Raw genomic sequence first — 23211 nt, forward strand, 5'->3', positions numbered from 1 at the left:
TGGCAATGAATTCATTCCAGCACGTTTTCATTATGGTACAGCTACTCTGACTTCTCACAGCATTTGTGCAGTTGGTTTTCTTGCTTAAACTTCCCCTGATGCTGCTGTCCACACCTTGTTCAGGGAATTCAGAAGTAGTGTGCTTATAATATGTGTGGAGAATTGATTTTTATCTGCAAACTGAAAATAACTGGAAGGAGGAGTTGCCTATAATTAATCCGTGTACTCAGTGCTGTGTCGAGTAAGAATTTAACTCCTTCTTAAAAGTCCATACCAAAAGTTATCAGGATTAGAACAGAGTTTATCATAGTTCAATTTTAGTCAGGTGGCCTTCAAAGTTTGAAGATAATGTGGTGATTCACAGTGCTGTCTTCGTTAGGAAGGGCGAGAACATTGCTATTAATAGAAAGAATGAGCAGCAAGACCAGGCACCTGCCCTGGTCGGCTCATGCACCCCCAGCAGCTCATGTGTTTGTCTGGATGCTGCCAGGGTGAATCAGCCATCATTTCTGTGTGCTTGAATAGTCAGCAAATATGTTTTGATGAAAAATTTTAGCAGTTTGTTGGTCACCTCAGAAAACGAAAATAGGAGGAGAGGGAATGCCTTGCAAGGGCTGTAACCACTTATAATTGTGGCTCTGTTCAATAACTCAAGTGTTCTTTGAAGCTCCTGCCCTAAATAAACATGATCTTTAATATTTTATTTTAATGCAATATTTGTTATTTAATAAGCTCATCTATTACTTTAAATGAATACTTGACATTCCAAGAATCACACTAACCAATCAGCTTCTTGTCTTATTCCTTTGCCATATTTCAAAGGTGCCCATTATCTCTGTACTTTCCATATGGAGAAGGTATTAAAATCCATGTATATTGCTGGAAATGCGGTATTCAATGTTTGTGTGAAAAGTCTGAAGAAAACACAATAACAAGGTAGTATTCACTATAGTATAAATTGTTATTTTCTGAGACGTCTGCGCAGAAATTGCATAACTGCTCAATTTGTTCAGTTCTTCTGTGTAAAGTACTGTTGCTGTTGTTTTTATAGATCTCAGGCAACATATGCATTAAATATAGTAGACTAAACTTGTTTTTTCTTGCTGTTGAACATCCTAACAGTGACTGTATTGTGAGTATGCTCTAATGTTATTCCTCCCAGGCCACCTTTTTTTCTGTCCCTAGGGCCCATGATGGTGCATGCATGGGCAGAGTGAGGAGGGAACGGGTCTGGCTTAGGACTCCTCTGCTTCTCATCGTCTTCTGCCTACTGTGCCCTGGAGGATGCTGTGCTGTCTGCTGCCGAGACAAACTGCCAGCCCCTGGGAGGGAAGAACACCCAGAGGGTGTAAGCTGCAGGAGAACTGTCTTACTAGGGCTCCTGAAGATCAGGGATAGTGCCCTGTGCCCATCATGAAGTGTTGGAGTGGGCAGTGAGGAGGTGTTAAAGGAGAAGGACATTAGTCTCCCTGTGGGAGCACTATCTGCCTGCACTAATCGCCTCCTGCAGCTCAGCGTGACTATAATCCTGGCAGCGATAGTCGGTTTTGCCGCTATCCTGTTAGTGCCTGTACCACCCCTGGCAAGGCTCTGGGTGCTGCCTGGGATTTCCGCAGCTGTTTCCCTGTAACCAGGTCTGGGCTGGCTTTTACACCTCCCACAGTCACAGTCTGTCCCCAAGCTGAAGTAGTGCTTAGACTACTCTTAAACGAAGGTGGCTGTGGGATTATGGTCAGAAAGCTCCAACTGAGGCGGCTGCAAAAACGTGGTGCTTTTCCTCAGTGATAAAGCACTAATTATTAATCCTGACCATCTTGGCTTTCAGCAGGACTAATTAGCTCACAATGGTGTCAGGTTAAAATAACTGTATAGTAGCGTGCTGCATGCAGTGTGCTTGTAAAGGTAGGGTAAGGTAGTGTAGACATCGTGTCCCAGTGCCCAGAATGTTGCATGGCTACATCTGAGCAGCAGCATCAGCCAGGGCAGGAGTCCTGGTCAGAGCCTCTCTACCTAGCTCAGGCCAACATTTTTTATGCTCCTGCGCACTCTATTCCTATGGTTTCTCACTCTGCACCTGCCCTGGTTTCAGCTGGGATAGAGTTAATTCTCTTCTTAGTAGCTGGAAAGTCTCAGTGTCATTGTTGCTATGCCTGCACATATGTACATTTTTTTCCTATTTAATGCAGTTTCTTTTTGTAGAAGACTGATATTGTCATGAGAATTTGGCATTCAGGATACTAAAATTTTCTGACTCTGAATTAACACCATGTCCATGAATGGAAATATATTCTCCCTAGACATAATAGACCAAACAAAAAGTGTGAGTAGTGAGGTTAAATACTGTGTTCTAGAAATGTAGCCGTGTTCTGTGCTGGAGGTGGTGAGAAGACCAGAAGTACTTTGAAAGAAGGAAAGTGAGGTCGAAATTTGAAAGAGGAGAAAAGAAAGCAAGGGCTTGTGCATATACATCATTCAGTGGTAGGAGGAAATGTATTGACGTCTGTAGACAAAAGATGCAAGCTAGGATTACAAAGAGCCAAGGGGAGAAGCGTGCTTAGGCTCCAGGAGGTATTTTGGGAGAGAGGAACAAAGTAATAGCAGTTCAGGGTGAGGCTAGCCCTTGCAGCGTCCATGTCCATGTGGCTTTCCCCAGTGATGGTGTAGGGAAAGTCCCTTGAGACCTCCTTGGGGATGGGGACTGCCAGAAGCATCAGCCCACTTCTGTCTCCTTCTGCTAATGTGGACATCAACCTGGCTGCTGGCTCCCCAAACGGAGCCTCTGGGGAGCCCAGGAGGTAGAAGCCACCAATGAACCCAGGAATCTAGGGCAATGTCAGCCCTTGGAGAGGTGGTGATTTTGTCATCTCTAAATGTGTTTCTAGAGGGAAGAGCTGTGTTTGTGGGAATACAAGAGTCTCCTGTGGGGCTGGTTTGTTGGCTGTGTATGCAGTCTGTCCTGAGGGAGTTTGTTCAGCTGTGTGCTCAGAGCAGCTCCTGCCCAGTTCTTTCATGTGTTTTGGGTTAATTAGCTCTTGTCACAGCCTGACTTGCTTATAGGAAAAAAATGTGCTGCTGGGTCCTAGCACAGACAGCACTAGAGAACATTTTCACAGGATAGAGATAGGAGTACGTCTATGGCAAATAAGGATCTACATTAGATTTGTTCATGTCTGGATCTACATTAGACTTGTTCATGTCTTGAACAGAACACCAGAGTAACATTTCACCATGTGAAGAAAACCAAATCACTGTGCTCAGTGCAATAATACAAACCAGAGAGATTAAGCAGCTCTCATTTCACTCTGTCACTGTGGTGCTGCTGTTATTTGACAGTGAACCCACTAAAGCTTCCGTAGAGCTGCCAAAATGTGCCATGCTCACACTTCTCTTACTGCAGGCATTTCTGATTCCTGTGTCTCTTTGCTAATTGTAATTTTTTAAATGGAGTGGAGACTCCCAAGATGCTTAGGCATGACCTCTGAAATGTCTCTACTAATTTATCCTCTTTCCATCACAGATCGTGGAAAGACCTGTCTGTATTTTCTTTTAACTCACTTGTTTGTAAGTGCACAGATCACGATATTTCTAGCTTCTGCTGAACATCCTCTGCTTGTAGGGCATCTTAGTGTTAATGTCAAGTGCTGCGCTGGTATTACCCTGGTTTGTGTGACTCTGTTGTAATATTGTGAGTTAGTCCAGGAAAGGTTCTTACTGGTTCATCCAGCAAGAAACTGGTGGCAGACGCAACTTGCCCAAAGCCAGTGAAGTTTGGTGGCAGGCTGGTCCTGCTTGCATGAGCCTCCTGGAGCCTGTCTTGGCAGGTCTCTGCTCCAGCATGGATTGCTGTGGAGTTAGTCTGGCTTTGTAATGAGCTCTCACCCACAGACAGATAATATCTTCTTATCCATGCTCATGTGTTCCGGGTATCAATTATGTAAAAAATCTTAGCCGTGCTGCATGGTTTCTCTTGCAAAGGTTACATGGTTTAGGTAAGCAGGCTGTGTTTGAGTGTTTTCTTGGAATGTGTGAAAGACTTCAGAGAAGTATGACCTTGCTGTGTGGCAAGATTTCTCAGTGAAAATACTTTCACATTAAATAGCAAAGACAGACAAGTAGTTTGTCTGAGGGCCAAATCCGTGACTCAGGTGAAGTTTGGCACTTCATTTCATCTCATGCCTGAGAGTGAGCTTATGCTTCTCCCTTGGAGCCATGATTTACTTATTTTTTGGCCTCTTCTTTCACCTGCTCACCAAAGGTTCCTGGTGCTTGCTGCTGGGCACTGGTGGGTGTATACAGAGTTGTCACCTCATCCTTGGGTGCCTGTGACCTTTGAGGGTGGTAAGAACTGAAGTAAAATTTTTGCCTGAGAAGGTTTGCTTTTGGCTTCATTTCTTCCTCCCCCAATCTGTCTATTTTTGACTGTTCGAGGGTGTGGGCCAGGGCAGGAGGGGAACTGGATGTCTGATTAGATGTGTGATTTCAAAATATTATATATTATAAATGTAAAGGGTGGAGGACAAACAGTGTATCTACTGAGCTGTTTGTATAGGAGAGAGCCTGCAGAGATGTGTGATAGAGAGCCTGCATCTTCCATCTCTTTTGGAGAGAGGAAATCTTCTTGGTACCTCGAGGAAGCAGGGTGAATATTATTTTTTAGCACTCAATTATTGGGACTGATTGAAGCTGTAGAAAATTTGCCATCTCAGGGATGTTTTCAATGAAATTTCACATTTTAATAGGTAGTTGTTTCTGAGAACTCTTCTTCTTCATATTAATACAATTCTGAACTAGAACAGACAAAAGAGTGTTTTTGTGGAAATGCCTACAAAAATATTGCTCTGTGTCTCGACCAGATCTATGTAACAGTTGCTAGGAGCCAAAAATGAGTGTGACACTTCAGAATCTGACTTGATGTGTGGGAACTAGTTTTTATTTAGAAAAAAATAAGATCACATGGATGCATAGATATTTTGTTTGCTTTTTTTTCCACAGTTTTCCTTGCCAACTTGGGCTGGAATTAGAACAGTGTAAGTCACTAAATTGCTACAAGAAACTCTGTTTTTTGATAGCTCTGACTTAGCAACCTAGAATTAAAGTTCATGTGTGTCAGATGGCTTCTAAATTACTGAGGATACATCTATTTTTTTCCTTCAGCAAAATGGGACTTTTAATTTTCAGGGCAGCCTGCTGCCCTCACTTGTGTCTGTGTTAATTTTTTTGGCTGATGCTTGCCTGGTATAACAGACCTTTAACTGAGCTCGCTTTCCATGGGAAGGTAACCAGTCATCACACACTCCGCCCAAAAGTGTGTTCATCAACTGCTTTGATTTCTGAGACTGATATTATAGAATGAACAAACTGTTTATTCCTTGTCACGAGGTGTGGTATTAAACACTCACTCTTTCCTTATGCATGTCAGAATGTGTCATTTTTTATTATGAATTATTTAATTACCCATGGTAATTGGTTTTTCTGAGTTGTAAGAGGCATCATTATGTTTCAAATTCTTTTGGTGAAGAGGTGTTGCTTGCTTGGAAAATCATAGTCTTTATGGGTATTTGTAATGAGAGTCAGTGTGTGGGGTGGTCCTGATTTCTCCTTGATTTATTGTGTTTTTCCTTCCTGCTGTAATGTTCTGTGTCTTCATACGGAGCGACAACTGTCCTGTGCAACTGTGTTTGGGGGAAGCTGTCTAATGAGGGAGGGCCCTTGTTTAGAGACAAGACAAGGCAAAGATTGGGGTTATTTTGGAGCTTGTTAGGAGAGAAGGAAGATGGAACCCCAGCATTCAGTTAACTCGACAGAGTTCAAACCCTGACCTGTTTCTTCAGGAACAGGAAGGAGTACAATTTGAACACTGCTGCCACCAGCAAAATTATTTTTGGGAAGGTCATTTTCTAACCATGTACACTTGTTCCACTGTCTTCTGATGGCATCCTGCCCCATGGTAAGCCAGCTGGAGCAGATCACAAGGGCACAAGTACCATGCAGCAATGTGCTTAGACAAGCTTCCTCACTCAGAAGGTGCCATCTCCATGGCAATCCATCCTTGGACCAGGCAGGCACTTGCCTTTCCTTATGCTTCACTATACCTTTGACTTGCCTGTGATTCTGCTCAAATGCCTCTGAAATGAAGATAAAAGTGTGAATGTAACAGAGCCTTGTGGCTGCCAAGAAGAAAATTCAGATGTTGCAGGCATGGGGGAGACTGTGAACACTGGGAAGGATCAGGAAATCATTGGCTGACTTGCCTGGAGAATTAGGACACCAATAAAATAAGATGGTGACTGTCAGTAGCTGGTGTTTCACTGCAGCATCCATTGCAGAGGATGTACCCATAGGGCAGCTGCCCCAGTGGCTGGGAGATTTGATGGGTAAAAGCCCATCAAATCTGCATGGGAACATTAATGGGGGATGCCCAGCAGCTGAAAGGGGTAGAACTGGAGATCTTTCAGTATTTCTGGTGCCTGATCCAGCTGCTTTTGCTGCTGTGTAAGCATGTTAGGATGCTGAAGCAGAGCTGAACTATCAGTGTTTTTGTGCTCAAATAGCAATATCAAACTGATACAAACAACTTCAACCCCTTTTACAAAGCTGCTTTTTTAAGAACAAGAAATCAAACTTGCTACAGACTTTGAGATTATTTAAAGAACTGAACTTTTCATTAAAAAGTATTAACATAATTAAAATACTTATTTAAGCAGTGAACAGAAAGCTAGAAATCGGAGTATCATCAAAATATTTCAAGTTTTTTCTTAGTACTTAGTACTTGATGAGATGATAAAATCTTCCTGTGTGCTCCTGCTTTTGTTTTGAATAATAATGTCTAGGTGCTGACCTTTGTTGTTCAGTTCCATTTCCCTCTGCCTCAAGGGTTTGTATTTGTGGGTTTCTCAAATCTGTGCAGTAAACACTGGAGTACTAGAGACAATTCCCAGGATCCCAGCAGTGTAGCTGGGATCCCAGAGAGCAAATGTCAGCCTATCGGGATTATGTTGCGACTGTTTATCTCAATCCAGGTCAGGAGTGAGTGCTGGGGCTGCATGTGTTGAAATAGTCTACAACTATAACTTTTTGGCAATGCATCTCATGTAGCTGGCAGTACTGCAGTAACTTCACGTCCAGAAGCCCATCAATATTCATTCTTTCTTCTGTACCAAACAAACCAAAGGTGTACAGCCTTCTGGTACTGCAAGTAAGAATAAGCACTGCTAATTAGTTCAGACTCTGTAGGAGCTCCAGAACTTACACCACTGAAAAGCTATTTAGTAAGCTAAAGATCACTAGAAACAGAAATCGCTTCCTTCTGATATATACACAGGGTTGAGCAATTACATTTTACTTTTTTTAACCAAAGACGGAAATTTGATTTTCAAAGTTTTGAGAGGGACGTAATGAACCCTCGTGCACAAGTGTTTGGATACTTACAAGATGATAAGTGTAGCTAGGGTACTACTGGTTAATTAATAAAATGGTTTAGCCTTTAGTTTCCTGAGGCTTTTTTGTGTATAAGAGCTGACTAGATTGTGTTTTGCCCAAGTGGGATGTGGAAAACCTTATGCTTTCATGCATTTTGTTTTACTGTATCACTGAACCCGCTGAGGACAAGAGAAAGTGCCCAAAATAAGGTTACAGGAATGACCTGTATGTGTAGTAATAGCTTTTTAATTCTTTGATCCCACAAGTATTTGGTTTTTGTCATGTTGGATGATCTAATGGTGTCTCCTGGTATGATGCCTCAACAGAAGAAAATAACTTGCTTCTGTGTATTTCAGACATGCTCAAATATTGTGGGTTTGGATTGAAATCCTTTATAAAGCCTTCAGTTCCGCAGGGACTTACACTGGTGAGAACTGTATAAGCTCACAGCTTTTGTAATTCTAATCCTGTTAGTTAAAAGGTGGCATGCTGATAGTTTCATTTCACAGTTGAATTTTTTTAATTATCTCTGAAGATGGATTTTAGCTTCTCAATTTTGACCATCAGGTAGCATAACCTACAACACAGTACGCAGAAAGAAACTTCAAATTGAAAGTGCTTCAGGTTGTCTTTTAGCTCTAAAGCTATATTTATCTGCACAAGAAAGTTTTAACTTTGACCTAAGGGAAAGAGAACAAATCAATAAATCCAGAGAGGGTTTGCAATGTAGCACTGATATAAAATATGATTTATTAAGTCTGTAATAGCAAAAATCTGTTTAGATTCTTCTGCCTCTGGGGAATGTAGCAGCTGAACGGTAAACTCAACTTGGTTAAAATATTTGGGTTTTTTTGCTCCACCATAGGTAAAGGGTGATATGGAAATTTATATTGATATTGAATTGAAATACCCAAGTAGTAACTTTAATGCATGTTTTTATATCCATACACCTATGTATGTGTATGGACATATATTTAAATATGTGAGAAACATTTTAGTGCCCAGTGCCCATAGTGTCTAGCACTATGAAATATAATGCATGTGAGAAAACTGAAAAGCTAAATGACATAGAGGAAACTTTTAAGATGGCACTGACTGTTGGTCTGTAAGGAACAAGGCAAAAGCTGATCAGTGGGGCACTATTACAGAACCCTGTCCCAGAGTCTGGAAAGAGTGGCATGCAAAGTGACTTTTCAGCAAAATGCAACTAAATGCTCCACATCATTGAGAATTACTTGTTTCTAGGCTCGATAGATACGTTCTGGCTGGGAATGGTCTCCAGGCATCTTATCAGAGTACTTTGAACTAGGTTTTCAAATTGTTCAGTGAACGTTATGCCCGTGTCATACATTAATTTAGAAGACCACGGGCTTTGAGAGTGTGCTATGTGTTCTGTTTAGTGCTTGTGTATTGTATACAACATTTAGGCATTGAGAGATTGTAAGAAGCTTCAGGCATATGTCTTCCGTATGCCTTGCTGGCTGACCCTAAAATGCAGAATTCCCAGTCACACGGCTTTTACATACAGTCTGTCTGGTTTTGAATCCCAGGACAGAAACCCTCACAGCTTTCTATACTTCTTCCATGAATTTACCAGCACCGTGCAAGTACTTGATTTTTAAGCAACTGCATGGGTGTTTCTGTGCAGCTTTACCCCTTACTCTCCGCACTTCACCGATTTTCAGAAAGGGTACATTTATTTAAAGCTCCAACCAAGACATCCAAATTCTTAGCTAAAACTGAGTGAGGAAACAGTGTCATGGGTTTTTACTTCAGGATGTCAGGAAGGCAGTCTTATTCTAGATGCTGAAAAAATATTGCATTTGGGTGAGAGGGAGGGGAAGGGGAAAGCAATTTATTGCACTTAAAAGCTTTCAAGCTTACTAGGTAGGACAAAACATCAAGCTACTGCGTATCTGGATAGAGATTCTCTTTTTCCTCTTAAAAAACTTCAAGAGCTTCAGGTATAGTCATTACAAAGGGGAGCAGAGAAACTAATCAAGGCACTGTGTGCCCATATCCTGCTCTTTGCAAGGCTCTGAAGGATTGCTGGGAGGAACTGTTGCCAAGTAGCTGTATCTGGTCGATAAAGTGGCTGATCTCTGCAGCCATGAGATCTGCAATCTGTCAGACCCAAGACATTCATCTGTTTGACAACGTGTTTTTTTTTTTTTTTTTTTTTTTAACAACATAGGAATTGCAGCAACTGCTTCATGTTAGAACTAAGAACATCTGTTAAATAATTTCTGAGGTGCCTGGTAAATATAAACTGGGTTTATTTTACCTCGCTGGGTGGTTGATCCTCAGAGCCCCCCTACGGGCTCACCCTGAGCACTGAGTCGGATAAAAGACACATACAAAGAGCTGTACAAGGAGGTGGTACATGTCATTCCAGAAAAGCTGGATCAGGTGCCATCTCTGGAAATGGCTGGCACCCGTGGTTTGTTGCAGAAGCATCTAATCCTGGATTTTATGAAATTTTTGAAGACAGAGATCAAATGGTTTAGGCTGAACGTGTGCATAACAGAAGATTTTTGAACACACAGCGGGAGCAGGACTGTATTTCCAAACTGTTGTTGGGGATTCTTTTTTTATGTTGTTTTTGCCAAATTCTGGGCCACTGCTGAGTTTTAGGACTATCTTCAAAGAACAACAGTGCAACTTCACAGAGATAAATGTTACTTTTAGACTTCTTTGGAAAAAAAAAAAAAAAACCAAAAAACAGAATAAAAAGTTCTGTGGTGAAATAACAACTTGTTCTCTTCACTATTCTCCTGTCTCCTCTTTGTCATATATCTCCTGTTTTTCTACTCTTAATGTCCCACTTACGCAACGTGCTGCAGGTCTAGTACCTGAGCAGCAAATGAACTAAGTAGGCAGAAGCTCGATTCTTCTGGATAGTTATCACCTTACACCCTACTGGGACTTGACAGCTTTGAGACTCCAAACTCTTGAAAATCATGACAGTTACACTTTATTATCTGTTTTTACCGAAATGCTGTTTTGCTTCTGTAACTTATTGTCAGTGTCGTGCACGCTTAGGCCATGGGGCTGCAAACTGTGTCTTCTCTATTTTACATACTGCCAAGCTTGGGAAAATGAGTCAGTAAATAACATTTTCTTCTATTAGCTAAATGAGCTTTTGAGGAATTGTGGTTTTACTGAGATTGGTGGGAAAATAGTAAGTTGCATAAATAATGCTGAGGAAAGGGTAATAATTTTAAGATGGCCAGTAATATGGAGAAGGATAGTAAATATCAGCACTATGTAGTGGCTATCACTTGTGGTTATCTGAGTACAAGAATAATTTAATAGAACTGAAATCCAAAATAATCTGTAGAAACTATGGGAATGTCTTTTTGGTGATTATCCTTGTAAATAGTGAAAGGTGAACAGCGTACTCTGCTGTTCTTGATACTTGTTCTGATGGTAGAAGTGGTTAGATATTGCCTTGCTGTGTTTTCCAAATGGTGTGGGTTGTCACCCGTACTGTTGTGGGTTTTTTTGGTCTCTTCTCCATTTTTGATGAGAGAACATAAAATTCTTTCACATTCAGTTTTCATGAATCTAGTGGTTTCTGGGATAGTTCAGGGGATATGAAGTTTCAGCATAGAAACATCTTGATGCAGATTCATAATCAGCAATCTGACCAATTGAACAATGAACATTTTGTAGGTATTTTCAAGCCACTGTGAATTACCCTATTTTATTTTAAGATTTTGTGTGTATTTGCTCCTGCCTGGGTTTATCACTTAGAATAATTTATTGCCTTGTCATTCTAATCTTCAGAAAGATCTGTTCTCTTCTGCAATTTGTCTTGGAAGGTTTTTGGCTTTGCTTTTAATTTATATAATGTTTATAATTGCACAATATTTTGCATCTTGGAGTACTTCAAGTTATCTTTGAAAACACATGGTTTCCCCTAGCTTCTGCGGTGTCATTTCAAAATGCACAGCAGGTACTAACGACTGCGTATTGAACACTCTCATGCACTGTATGCTTCCCACTGCAGTAAGTCATAACTGGTTAAATGGCAAGCCCTGGAGAATTTCTCAACTATTTCTAAGAAGCTCTAAACATCAGTAATGTGTACAGAATTAATGACTTATTTCTGCTCCTACATATTTAAGAAACCACTCTGTTGTGACTTACAGGACTTTGTTCTGATAATTAGAATAGAAATGTATTCAATACAGAGTTATTTTTTTCATTCCTGAGTTTACATTTTCGTAAGTTCCATGTTTCTGTTATTCTTCTTCTGGATCAGGGCAATTAAATGCAAAATCATATGTCTGAATTCCCTGGGAGGATGTCTGAACATCTGCTAGGGAGTCTGTGAGCATCACTGTGGCTAACGCCAGCTATGGTCTCCTCTGGCTTCAGTACTCATGAAATGTTTCAGCACTTCCAGCGTCATGAAAAAGAGAATCTCTTGTTCACTCATAGGATGATTTGAAGAGAGTTCAAATAACTCCCCATATATTTTTTTTTTTTTTCTGATGCTGATATGCCCCTTGATGATCTAAAAGAGTGAACAAACAGTGCTGTATCAAAAGTGGCAGATTACAGTAAATTAGATGCCTCTCTAAATGCCAAGGAAAAAATTCAAAGGTATCTAGAGAAATTCCCAATGCAGCCAAAAAACTACTTCGAGATTCATTCTGTGAAAGGACAAGCAAATGAATTTAGGGCTTGTAATCAAAGATAAATAAATCAGAACTGAGAGGGGGAAGGCCAGTAAAGCTCTGGGAGATGTATGAGTGATAAAGGACTAACCAAAAGGCATGACTGTGCGACATGATGTGGCAGCAGAAATGACAACTATAATAAAGTGTCAGTGCTGAGCCTTGGAAGAAAGGAGCAGCAAGCCGCTGCTGTTCTGATGGCTCTGGGACAGAGGCATTTCTGGGGGCGGCAGGTGTGGGTGTATGAGCAGACAACGGCAGAGCCAAGGGAAGTGCTGTAAACAGGGAGGAAATATCATGGTAGAGGAGGCAGAAACTCTACGGTGAAAAATCCGAGAAAAACAAAGTTGCTGACCACAAGGCAATGTTAACTTTTGGAAATCCCTTCAGAAGGTGTGAGGGCAGGACTTCCACTATCTGCCTCAACTCTCGTCTCTGCTGCACGTTATGATACTCCATTTGCATTGTAATTTGGGAGGGATATTGACTGGATGCCCTCATGGTGCTTTTCAGTCCCAGTAAGTAGATCGCATGAAAGTCAAGGAAGGAATAAGTGTGAGGACTGTGGCAATGTGATATAATTTGCTGTTACCATAGATACTTATGACTGTATGTAAGTATTAAACTGTTATGGCTTAGCTCTGTGTGAAAAGCTACTGTGGCTTGATTTTTCCTCCATGCAAACAGCTTGGAATATTTGGACATTATTACAATAATTTGTTATCCATATCACTTGCCACTACAACCAGGCCATGAAATTAAGGATTGTAATTGGAAGCAAAACCCCAGAAGAGACAGAGGGCATTCGTGTACTAAAACTAAAAATCAGATTTGCCATACACATGCAAGCAAAAAATTGCTAAGGTAGGCAGGCCTGCATTTCTGAAACTACCCATATTTTACTTCCTTATGACAGACAAGTCCCTCATTTCTCTGAGCCCTCATTATCTTGTTGATGTGGATCTTTTTTTTTTTTTTTTTCCTAAATTGCTTTGTAATTAGCTAATGAAGGATAGCAGACAAGAGATAATGATCTCTGTCAGAAAATGTGTGGTTTAGCCTTCAGTAGGTGGGAGGTGTGAAGGTAAGGTTTACAGCAGTGCTATGAATATGTTCAGGATATGTGTAGCCTGATCTTTTATTACAGGAACTGGTAGAATAAGAATTGTTTTGATTGCAGTCAGTGTTACGGTAGTTACAGAGACATTGCTGCAAGGTTAAGAAAGGGAAACTAAAATTAAGGTTTACTGTGGTGGATAGAAGGCAGGGGAAGAGGTGGGAGGCAGAAACAGGTAAAATAAACACCACTTCTTTTTGATGTAAAAGAGAAGCACATTAGCCCAGAGTGGTGGACCTGAGGGCTCATCATTACAGCCTAGGAAAAACAAAACCAAAACCCAAACAAATAATAATAATAATAATAATAATCACAACAAAAAAAGTTGTAGGAATTTAAGAGAGGATACAGCTTTCTACAGTTATGAATGTGATTCCTGATAGAGCAGGGAAACACATATCACCTTTCATACGTGAACAATTTCCATCATATGCTGTATTTTTTGCCCCAGCTACAGTTTTTGCAAGATTTTTCTAACTGTGATGGCTGGATGTTTTCTCCTGGTTTTATTGATTCCTAGTAGACACTCTGGCTGCTCTTTGCCCTCTGTGAGATTACTGAAACTGCAGTAAAAGAGAGGAAAACTGATTCTCCCTTGGCTGTGGTGGTGGGTCCTGCCCTGGGTCCCCAAGGACTCCTGTCTTGCAGTGTGACTATATCTGTCCCTTCCTTTCAAGGACACACATTTTTCACAACCTGAGGAAAAAAAATACTTGTAGAAAACAAAACAGAGTTGTGAACAGTGTTGGATGGTCCTATGGCAGCATGCTGCCCATAAGCCAGCAAGGGCAACAATTCTCTACTTGTAATTTCTAGTATTTGTAGTTTGTGGGTCTCTTATATCTGAACCATTTAGTGCCAAGCACACTGTTGTGAACATTCATGAAAACACCTAATTTACTGCTACATCCAAAATGCATATGTCAGTTAAGAAATAATAGTAAAAAATCAACCAAACCTTCCATATGGAAATGTTATTCCTCTCTTTACATAAAAACCAATTGGTTCAAAAGTGCTTGCCTCTAGGATAGAGAAGCTGCCAATCTTCAGGACAGGAAAATTACTTTTTGTTATTGGTCAGTCTTGTATGTTGAGCTCTGTGAATTTATTGTTTTGGTAGGTAGCACTGAGCTTGCTTTATATTTTAATAACATAAGCTATGATTTTTACTGTTTGGAAGTCAGAAACTTCAGAATTGTCTTCAAGGTTATGTAAGTTTTGTTTTTTTTTTTCTTTTAGTAATCTAAATTATTAATTTAACAGTTGTGGTTTGTGTCTGGAGTTCCAACCCTTTTGGGAAGGGAACCTGTGTCGTACTTGGCTGCAGACGGTTCAGTTTGCTATGTAACAGTGAGTATTTCTGATACTGTCTATAAAATGTTTTGGGATGAGATGGTGTAGTGTTGCCTTTCTTCTTACTGACTAACTTCAGAGGGAGAGATGAATGTTGCGAAAATGGGCCCTACGATTGCAGGTGCCTTTTAACCCCTTGCAAACTTTGATGCTGTGGGAATACTGTGTGAGCAGCAGCAAGGTGCTGGACAGAAGGTCACTGCAAAGCCAGGGCATATTAAGTTTTGTCCAGATATTAACTTGGATTGTTCCAAACATTATATTAGCATGGACTGCAAGAGAGATCACTGGTGATATCCTGGCAAAACCTAAACTGATTTCAGAGAGCATGGCTTTGATAGGCTTGTGTATGCCACCTGCATGTAGAGCTGCTTCAGGCTGGGAACAGGCAGATTTCAGCGGCAAAAAGAGCCTGTGAACCTCTCTGCAGCCTGTGACAGAAATCCTACCAAAACTTGAACTGAATGTTGTGTTACCGAGGCAGTGGAAAGAATTTGCCTTACCCCAGACAGCTCGAGGACTGTCTCAGGATGTGGCTTTCCGTGTGCAATCTTTGAAACCTTGTAGAGGTGATGGAGCAACCGGATTCAGCAATGTTCCCCATATTGCTGATGGGCTCAGTGTTTGTCAACTGGGGCTGATACCAAAGGGGATGTGGTCCAGTGTTTGAGCTTTTGCCTTGCCTGTGGGTTGTGCTGGGGAGAGCTGGACTGGAATTACAGCATCAGGCCTCTCTGATGCATGATGTTTCTGAGATAAGGGACAAAAGGTGCAATTTTCCACAATGGAGTTTGGTGGTACCATGCTGAGCACAGATTGCATATGTCATGGGAGGGATCTGTAGATGCAAGCCTTGGGGGGGATGGTGACATAATGGCCTCCTGGACCAGAGGGAGCTCCAGGGTTAGTCTACAGCACCTGCCTGCAGTTGACCCAGGCCAAAGTGCTGCCAGGTGCTGCCTCCAAGGCAGGAGTCTTTGGCTCCTCCATGAAGGGAACCTGGCTGCCCATGTTGAATAGTCAGGTCACCAAAATGAGACAAGTAGCAAATCAAGTTGGCATCGCAGACAAACAGTACAAAAATCCTTATAGAAACTTCTGAAGTGATGCAAATGTGAATGAGAGCTAGGGCTTCATTGAGGTGTTTTGTACAAAAGTCAATCTTTTAAATAAAATGGAGGGGAATCATCCAGCTCTCCTGGGACTATGACTAAGAATTTACTTAGAGATGGGGGCTTGAAACTTTGAATCCAAATGTTATCCCACTTAAAAGCCCAAATGAATAAAAGAATGAATGTGTGTGGAAGGAATGTAAGCAAATTAGGCTGAGATTTAGTCACCCGGTGTCGCACATGGTCAGGGACTGTCTCATAATGTTCCTGTTACTTCTCTTGCTGCTGCTGGGGCAGCCTGAAGCCTCTGATTTTACTGGAGCAGGTTGGGCAAGGGGGAAAGTGTCAGATTTAAACACTGAAAACCATTTTAAAAATCTGAAGCTGCACATTTCTGTATTGCTTTTAATCATGGTAGTTTGTGTTCTTATTTGAGTATGCTTTTGAGGAAAGCTAGCTCTTTCCTTTTCAGAGCCATAGTGACCAGTCACTGCTATGGGTTTTCCAACTCTGCTGAAATCTCTGTCTTGGTCCAGAAGATGGACTTAAGCTTGCACTGGAAATGACCTTTCTGTCAATCAGATCATTGGGCAATACCTCTGATAATACATCTCTTTGCTCTCTTTAGGTCATTGCTTTTTATTTCTTTTATGTCCTCAGAGACTACTGCTGGTAAGTGGTAACTATGTATTATTAATCTCTCTTTCAAGGTATGTACTTTGAAAACCCTGTTGTAATTTTAGTCAGTATGGACCAAAACCTTCTTCTTCAAGCCGTTAAAGAGATAATCTTCTCTCCTGCATTTTAAGATATTGGGAAGATTTTTTTTTTTCCACCTACCATTTATATTTGTTTATCCAATAATATTTACTTGATAACAGCACCATAGCTGTGGGACTGCTTTTCTTTGTTAGACAGATGCAGGCCCAGCATAAAGCTTCAGGCAAGTTCAACATCTGGCATTTGCTGCTGTAGGCACAGAAAAGCCTCTTTGTAAATGCCAGACCGAGTGCACAAGGAGGCTGCACCTGTGTGGGTGAGCCCTTCTCCAGCAATTCTAGGGAAATTCTAGGCATTTCTGGGGAAAAAAGGGTGTGAGCTGTTGTCTGGGCCACCCTTGCTAATGGTTGCTTATGATTAAGCTGTTCCTCTGGCCAGTGTGCTGGGAATGACAGAGAACTGTGTAAGACTAGCATGGACATTTCCTCTCCTCTGTCCCCAAAGGGATGCTCCTGCTGTTGGTACTGACACAATCTCTGTCCTGCTGTCAGTCACCTATGAAGCACACAGGGGTGTTTTAGCAACAGTGTATAGGTGCTAGCGAGCATACCTGGAGCTTGAGTCTGACCTGGTTAAGCACAGGGCAGGAACCAAATTTCTCTTGTCCTTTATTTCACTCAGCTGATTCCCGGAGAAGGTATAATTTGGTATAGTAAATTCACTCTGTTTCCATGAAGAGAAATATTTCAAAAAATTGTATTTATTACAGGATAAGAATTTGCTTCTCAGAGCATGACTTTTATAATCTTACTCTTCACAGGTTACAAGCAGCTCATGTTCCCTGCCATTTCTATTATTTTTTTTTTTTCTCTCATTTTCTTCTCAGTCCCCAGCTTTCTTACCTGAGGCTGCTCATCAGAAGTTCAGATGCGTGCTGAGCTTCTGTCATTGGTGATCTCCTGGTGTGAGATGGAGCTCAGCTTCCACTTTCTTCTTTGGAAAGGAAAGCCCAATTTGCTTTCTTCTGAGTGACTTCTGGAAGTTTTGCTCAGCAGTGAATACATCCTGGTGTCTCTAGCTCAGAGCATATGGAGGAGAAAGGAGTCTGTGGCCTTGTGGCTCCAAGCCCAGGAATTTATTGGAATAATAAATCTAATTTATGTGTGTATATAATAAATGCTGATATGTTAACTCACACTGTTTATTTAGAAGTTTTGCCACACACAGTAATTTTAAGCTTTTCCAAAGTTTTTGTCAATATTTCTAATGTCTTTTAGTCTTAAGAGGAGGCAGAATAGTTGTTTGCTTTATTATATTAATACCTATAATAATTAAAGACCACCAAATAACAAAACAATCTCCATTAGTTATTAAACTGCTAAGTATTATCTATTAACTATCACCATTTTGACAAGCTGAAGAGAAACTCATTTAAAGGAAATACCATCTTCATGACTGAATTTTGATTAGTTTCCAGCTCATGTGAAATGATGAAAGCTGCTTTCTCCTCCTTTTCTTGATTTGGTTTTAGACCTTCTTTAGCAAAGGCTTTGGGATATATGTGACTTTATTCTTGATGACATTTTGGATGACAGTTTTGTAAATAATTTCCCCAGGTTTATGTCAGTTCTTCAACCATTTCATTTTTGCGTATCACTTAATACCATTTGATTTCCTCTTTTCTGTTTCTCAAATCCATTGGGAAATAGCTGACCTATCAAGGAATTTACAGAAATTAAGATTAAAAAGGTAACTTGAAACACATGTCAGTCAAGCAAAGAATCAGTCATCTATGTTGCTGGGAGATACATGAGGACCATGCTCCCTCAGACAAAATGAATCCATGAGCATTGGGTTGCATTGCTTTGCCTTGCATGCTGCTGAGGTCCAGCTAAAATAATTATCCTTTGCTTATTCACTATTAGGATGCTCAGTTTGTGAGATGAAGCCCCTTCTAGGCTCCCTGAGACAGTTTGCTTCAGAGCTCTGAGTCAGCTATGAGGTAGAGATGTGGAAAGGTGGCCTCTTCCCCACCATTGCCCAGAGATAAGGCTGAGGGTGATGAGCCACCTCTGTTCAATGCATAGCTGAGGTTTACCATGGTGTCTGGATGGTGACTCATTGCTGCAGTGAAGAAAAGAGCATTTTCATTTAGTCGTCTCCCAGAATTATAAATCACGTGCTTCAGTTGAAGGAAAAATGTGTCCATAGAGATGCAGGACTGGTGTCAGAACAGTCTTCTTTCTGGGCTTCTTATACTTTAGGCAATCATGATTTTCAAGAAAATGACCCTCTAGTCCTTTTTGCAACCTAGAGAAGTACAGAAAATAATGAGAAATTTAAGAACTATTTAGCCCACAGATCAGCTACCTTTCATTTACCTGCTGCTCCTGCAGGCTTCAGAACTGTCTGCTAGGCTTAAGAGCTTATAATTTATTTCAGCTGGAAGGTAAGTAATTATACTTCTCAATATGCCACCTTTTACTTTGCCTTGTTCTAAGAGACTGAGTTGGCAGATTAAGGGCCTTTTCTTTAATTTATGTTCATCAACAAGCCTGTCATCAGTTTCTCTATCATTTTCTCTCTTGTACTGATAACTCTGAGCATGCATTGCGTTCTTTGGTGAGCAATGAGGGACCCCAAATTGCTGCAGCATGAGCAGTGCTGGGTCCCTCATAGGCTCCAGAACTGTTCTGCAAAAAACTGGCCTCTCCTAAACCCAGCCCACGTGCCTGGAGAGCAGCTAGCTAAAAACTGAGTTGCCTCAGAGGCACTGAAATTTCAGTGTTTTTTTTTCTAAAGGTAGCAAAACATGCACTATGTTTTAAGTATAGGTTTAAGAGAGAGAAGATGATTAGAAAGGGAAGTTAAGTTAGTGCCATCTAATGACAGGTAGCCAGGAACAACGGTATGTTTGGCTTGCTTATTTATCCAATCCTTCTTGGCTACTTTCTTCTTTTGCCTTGTCCTTTGCTTCTGTTTTGTCCCTGACATATTTACAAATGTGATTTTTCTGTACATGTACGGGTGGTGGGATCTGAGCATATTTTTATACTTACAAATATAATCTTAGAAATGCTCAAGTGCATTACTCAATTTTAGAATGATTTGGTGAGAAAGCCAGGTGGCTGTGCATAATCTTCTTGTTTAAAAAAGATTTTATTTCCATAAATACTTGTAGCAGCTTCACAAAACTTACTTGTTGAAGTCTCAGATAAGAAGGGATCTTCCTGAGCATGCAAACCCCTGACATCAATTCATTTAACGTGTCACATTTTTTTCCTGAATTTGCCTGGTTTTGTAGCTGTGCAGTAACTTCAACTGGTTTTGAAGTGACATAGGAAAAACAAATGCATCTTTCTTCATCGTAGGAATGCCCTGGGTTTACTAGTGCTTTCCCTTTCTTTGGATATTGTAGCAGCTGTGTGTGTAGATTTCATCATAAGCCAACAACTGGAGTGTTAGTCAGGCAAGAAGGGTACAGTTGTTTCTCTTGGATCACTGAGTATTTGGTGCTAGGATTTTATATCACTTTTCTTGACCATCTGTGTGATGGCACCAAAAGATGACACCAGAGCTGCTCCAAAAAAACGAGTCAGTGAAAAATGTAGCCATGAATACAGGCCAAAATACCATTCTGCAGACAAGATAGCTGTAGTCTTATGAATGGTATCCTAGGAAAGTAAATGTCTTTTTTTTTTTTTTTTTTAATCAGTGAATGTCCAAAACAGGAGAAAATCAGAGGTTTTGGATTATGAAGACCCTGGCAAGTGTAATATGAAGCATGTCAAGCTGCTTATCTGAATCAAGAAGGAGGTAAATCGGATAGAAAAATACTAACAGGTATTATCCAATGTTTGGAGACCAGTGCACAGGGTCTCACTTGTAACCAAAAAGGCCTAATCAAGTTGGGAGTGTAAGCAAGATCCCAGATGTAGCCTAGAAGTAGACTCCAGATATCTTAAGACTTGATGTATTTCCTTACTTGCTGAAGGAACTATATCCTAAAAAGTTGGACAATTTACTTCGTTGAATTGCATGGAAATTTTGGAATCCCAGAAGAGATTGTTCATTTTATTCAGCCAAGGCGCCATCCTTGCTAAGCCAGGAAAGGATCTGTGGTGTTGGTGCATCTTTGTCAGAAAATGAACTGTGACCATATGGACAAATACTTTCTGAACCAGTTAAAAGGCCAGAAAAATAAAAGCTGTATGTTGAACTCATTTACTGCTTTAAAACCTTCAAACAGAACAAGCAATTTAAATTACTGAGTACTTTAAAGAGAGTTATATCAACATGGAAAAAGGCTTTACTTTGGAACTTCTTGTTAAAAAAAAGCCAAAAAGCCAAAACCAACCCCCCCAAATACTTTTGTACTACAAATGTAAATTTAGTTAAGTGTATTGCAATATCAGATAAACTTTAGCAGCTGCATTTAAAAAACAGCCAATTATCCATGCATTGCATTGGATTAATGCTGATAATAAACCACTAGAATATTAAAGTAGCTCTGGCAACTGCATAAGGAAAGGAATTTATGGAAAAGGTAACTCACAAGCTTAATCTCAAACACTTAAACATTCAACGTTGACACACTTCCATTTTCATATAATATTCTATTCATTGCATTAACATCTTTGTGCTTTTACTTTCCATGAAGGCTTGTTGGGAGTAAGAGACAGGCTAAATTCAGAGACGGTGATGATATGTTTCCTCCCTCCCTCTTTCAGAATGGTCAGGTTAATTCTTCAGCATTTAACCATATAGTATGTGCTTCCCCAGATTGGAGGTAATTTCAACAGAGTTGCGAGAGACATGAACCTGATCTACTATATATTGTCCCTGGGAAGTCTTTTCAAAACCTGAAGGTAAATTAAATAATAGGCAAAGTCTCTTTTAAAAAACAGACATTTGAGTTTTTATTTCATCTGGAATACCCCTTTTAAGCTCACTTCCTCCTGCTATGCTTGTTTTATATTTGATTAGTTCTAGGAGATGGATTTTGACATTTAAAGTATGTGTAATAGAAAGAGAATAATGACATAGTTGGGATTACAGAAAAATATTTGCCCTTGAAAACCGTAATGCATTGTTAAATACAGGTTGCATCATATCTGAGTATAATAATATAAAAATGGAAATGAGAATGATTGTGTTGGGAATGAATAGTCTCAGAGAGCGACAGAGAAAGACAGAAGAGAAGACCTTGGCAGTTCTAGCAGTACAGCACAGCTGAAAATGGGTTTTGTAGCATGGGCTCATTGTGTTTCCAAACCTGATGATCTATATCTTGTTTAAGAAAGTCCAACATTCAAAAAAGGTGCCTGAATTAAATTTTTTTTATAAAAAAAAGGTGCCTGAATCAAATATAACCAATGGTCTTCCAGTCAGCTCAGGCATCACACACATCTTTGGAGAAGCTCTCTGTAGGTGCCATGGTGTGTTGACTCCTCAAATGAGGGTTGTGTTTGTGTGACCGTGCTGTTACTGCTGCTGAGGGCTTACAAGTAAAGTTTTGTTGGGGTGAGGACCAATTTGCAGGGTGGACCATTCCCGATTTGTAGTGTGGCTCCCAGGAGAGCTGGGGTGAGCTGAGGGCTGGAACAGGAAACCAGTGCATGGGAGAAGGATGGGAGAAGATATAGCATCTGTTTTCCATGATAGCCAGAGTGTCATCTGCAGTGGGTACAGCTTGGGGCACTCTGAAGCATACAGTTCCATGTTTTTTCCTCAACTTCTCTCTCTTCCATGTGGTAGTGCACAGATGTATTTATTCCCAATTACCAGGTCAGGGATAAACTATGCTGAGACTAGAAAATTTGGTGAGTAGTCCTCTGGGGCCTTTAGGATCAGTTGCAGTTGTTTTGGTTTGTAGATGGCTGGGCTACTTTGCTGTTTCTAATTTAAGTCATCAAAGCTGTCTAGGGAATTTCTGGTGGACATATAGTTGCTTTCCCAGATTGATCTGAACTGCTTGCAACCAAGTGCTGTAGCTGGTGCCTATGCTGGGGCAGCAGTTCAGTGGCTGACAAAATTACACAAAAAATATTAGTTTCATCTTTGCTCCCATTAATGATTCCTACCCTTAAACGTAAGCCATGTGCTGGGGTCCTTACTGTCATGCTAATAAGTGTTTATAAATGGGCTTGGTCACTGTCTTTTGGGCTGAGCTCTCTTCTGAATTGTCACACACTTACCTGGGAAGCAGAAGTCACAATGTGAGTGCATGAAGATACAGAGATAGGCAGCAACATATTTGCTGGTGATCTGCATACTTTTGCTAAGTTTGCTGTATTAAGTGTCAGGACTACAGTTTTCTTGCAAATGTGGTTGTTTGGGTTTGTTTGTTTGTTTGTTTTGGTTTGGTTCGTTGGTTTGTTTGTTTGCTTTTTTTGTTTGGTGGAGGTTTTCTTTTTCCCCTATCATTTCTGTTTTTCAGCTGTCCTTAATTTCTACTGACAGTAACTGAATTGAGTTCTGTTCTAGTTGTGTTTAAGGACTAGAAAACCAAATCCTAGGAACAAGAAATTACAAACAGTGAAGACTGCTCTAGCTCTCAATTCCCCATAGCCCACTGCAGCACAGTTCTTCGTGCAGTTGTTAAGGGTAGCTCTCAGAATACTGTTATTAATACGGTGGTTTGACTAGAAGGAAAATGCAGGTGCCCTTTGTTAATAACTTTTGGTCAAACTGGAGGAAATACGACCTTGATTCTTTGTGTCTAATATATGTCCTTGACTTACTTATCTGCTCTTGCATTTTCTCTAGTCTCTGCCATTCTGTTATTTACCTGCTAATGGAATTT

General features: G+C 40.5%; 1 protein-coding gene across 1 annotated transcript in view; it reads left to right on the forward strand.

Annotated features, from left to right (window-relative positions):
• Nucleotides 1-20119: 20119 nt before the first annotated feature.
• Nucleotides 20120-23211, forward strand: part of HTR2C (5-hydroxytryptamine receptor 2C) — a 116079-nt gene continuing 112987 nt past the window's right edge. The window contains exon 1 of the mRNA XM_082061931.1: nt 20120-20222. The gene's annotated coding sequence lies outside the window, so the exon portion shown is untranslated. The remainder of the gene's footprint in view (nt 20223-23211) is intronic.

The sequence above is a fragment of the Streptopelia decaocto genome, assembly GCF_964273445.1.
Source record: "Streptopelia decaocto genome assembly, chromosome: 10".
In the NCBI taxonomy this organism is placed as follows: Eukaryota; Metazoa; Chordata; class Aves; order Columbiformes; family Columbidae; genus Streptopelia; species Streptopelia decaocto.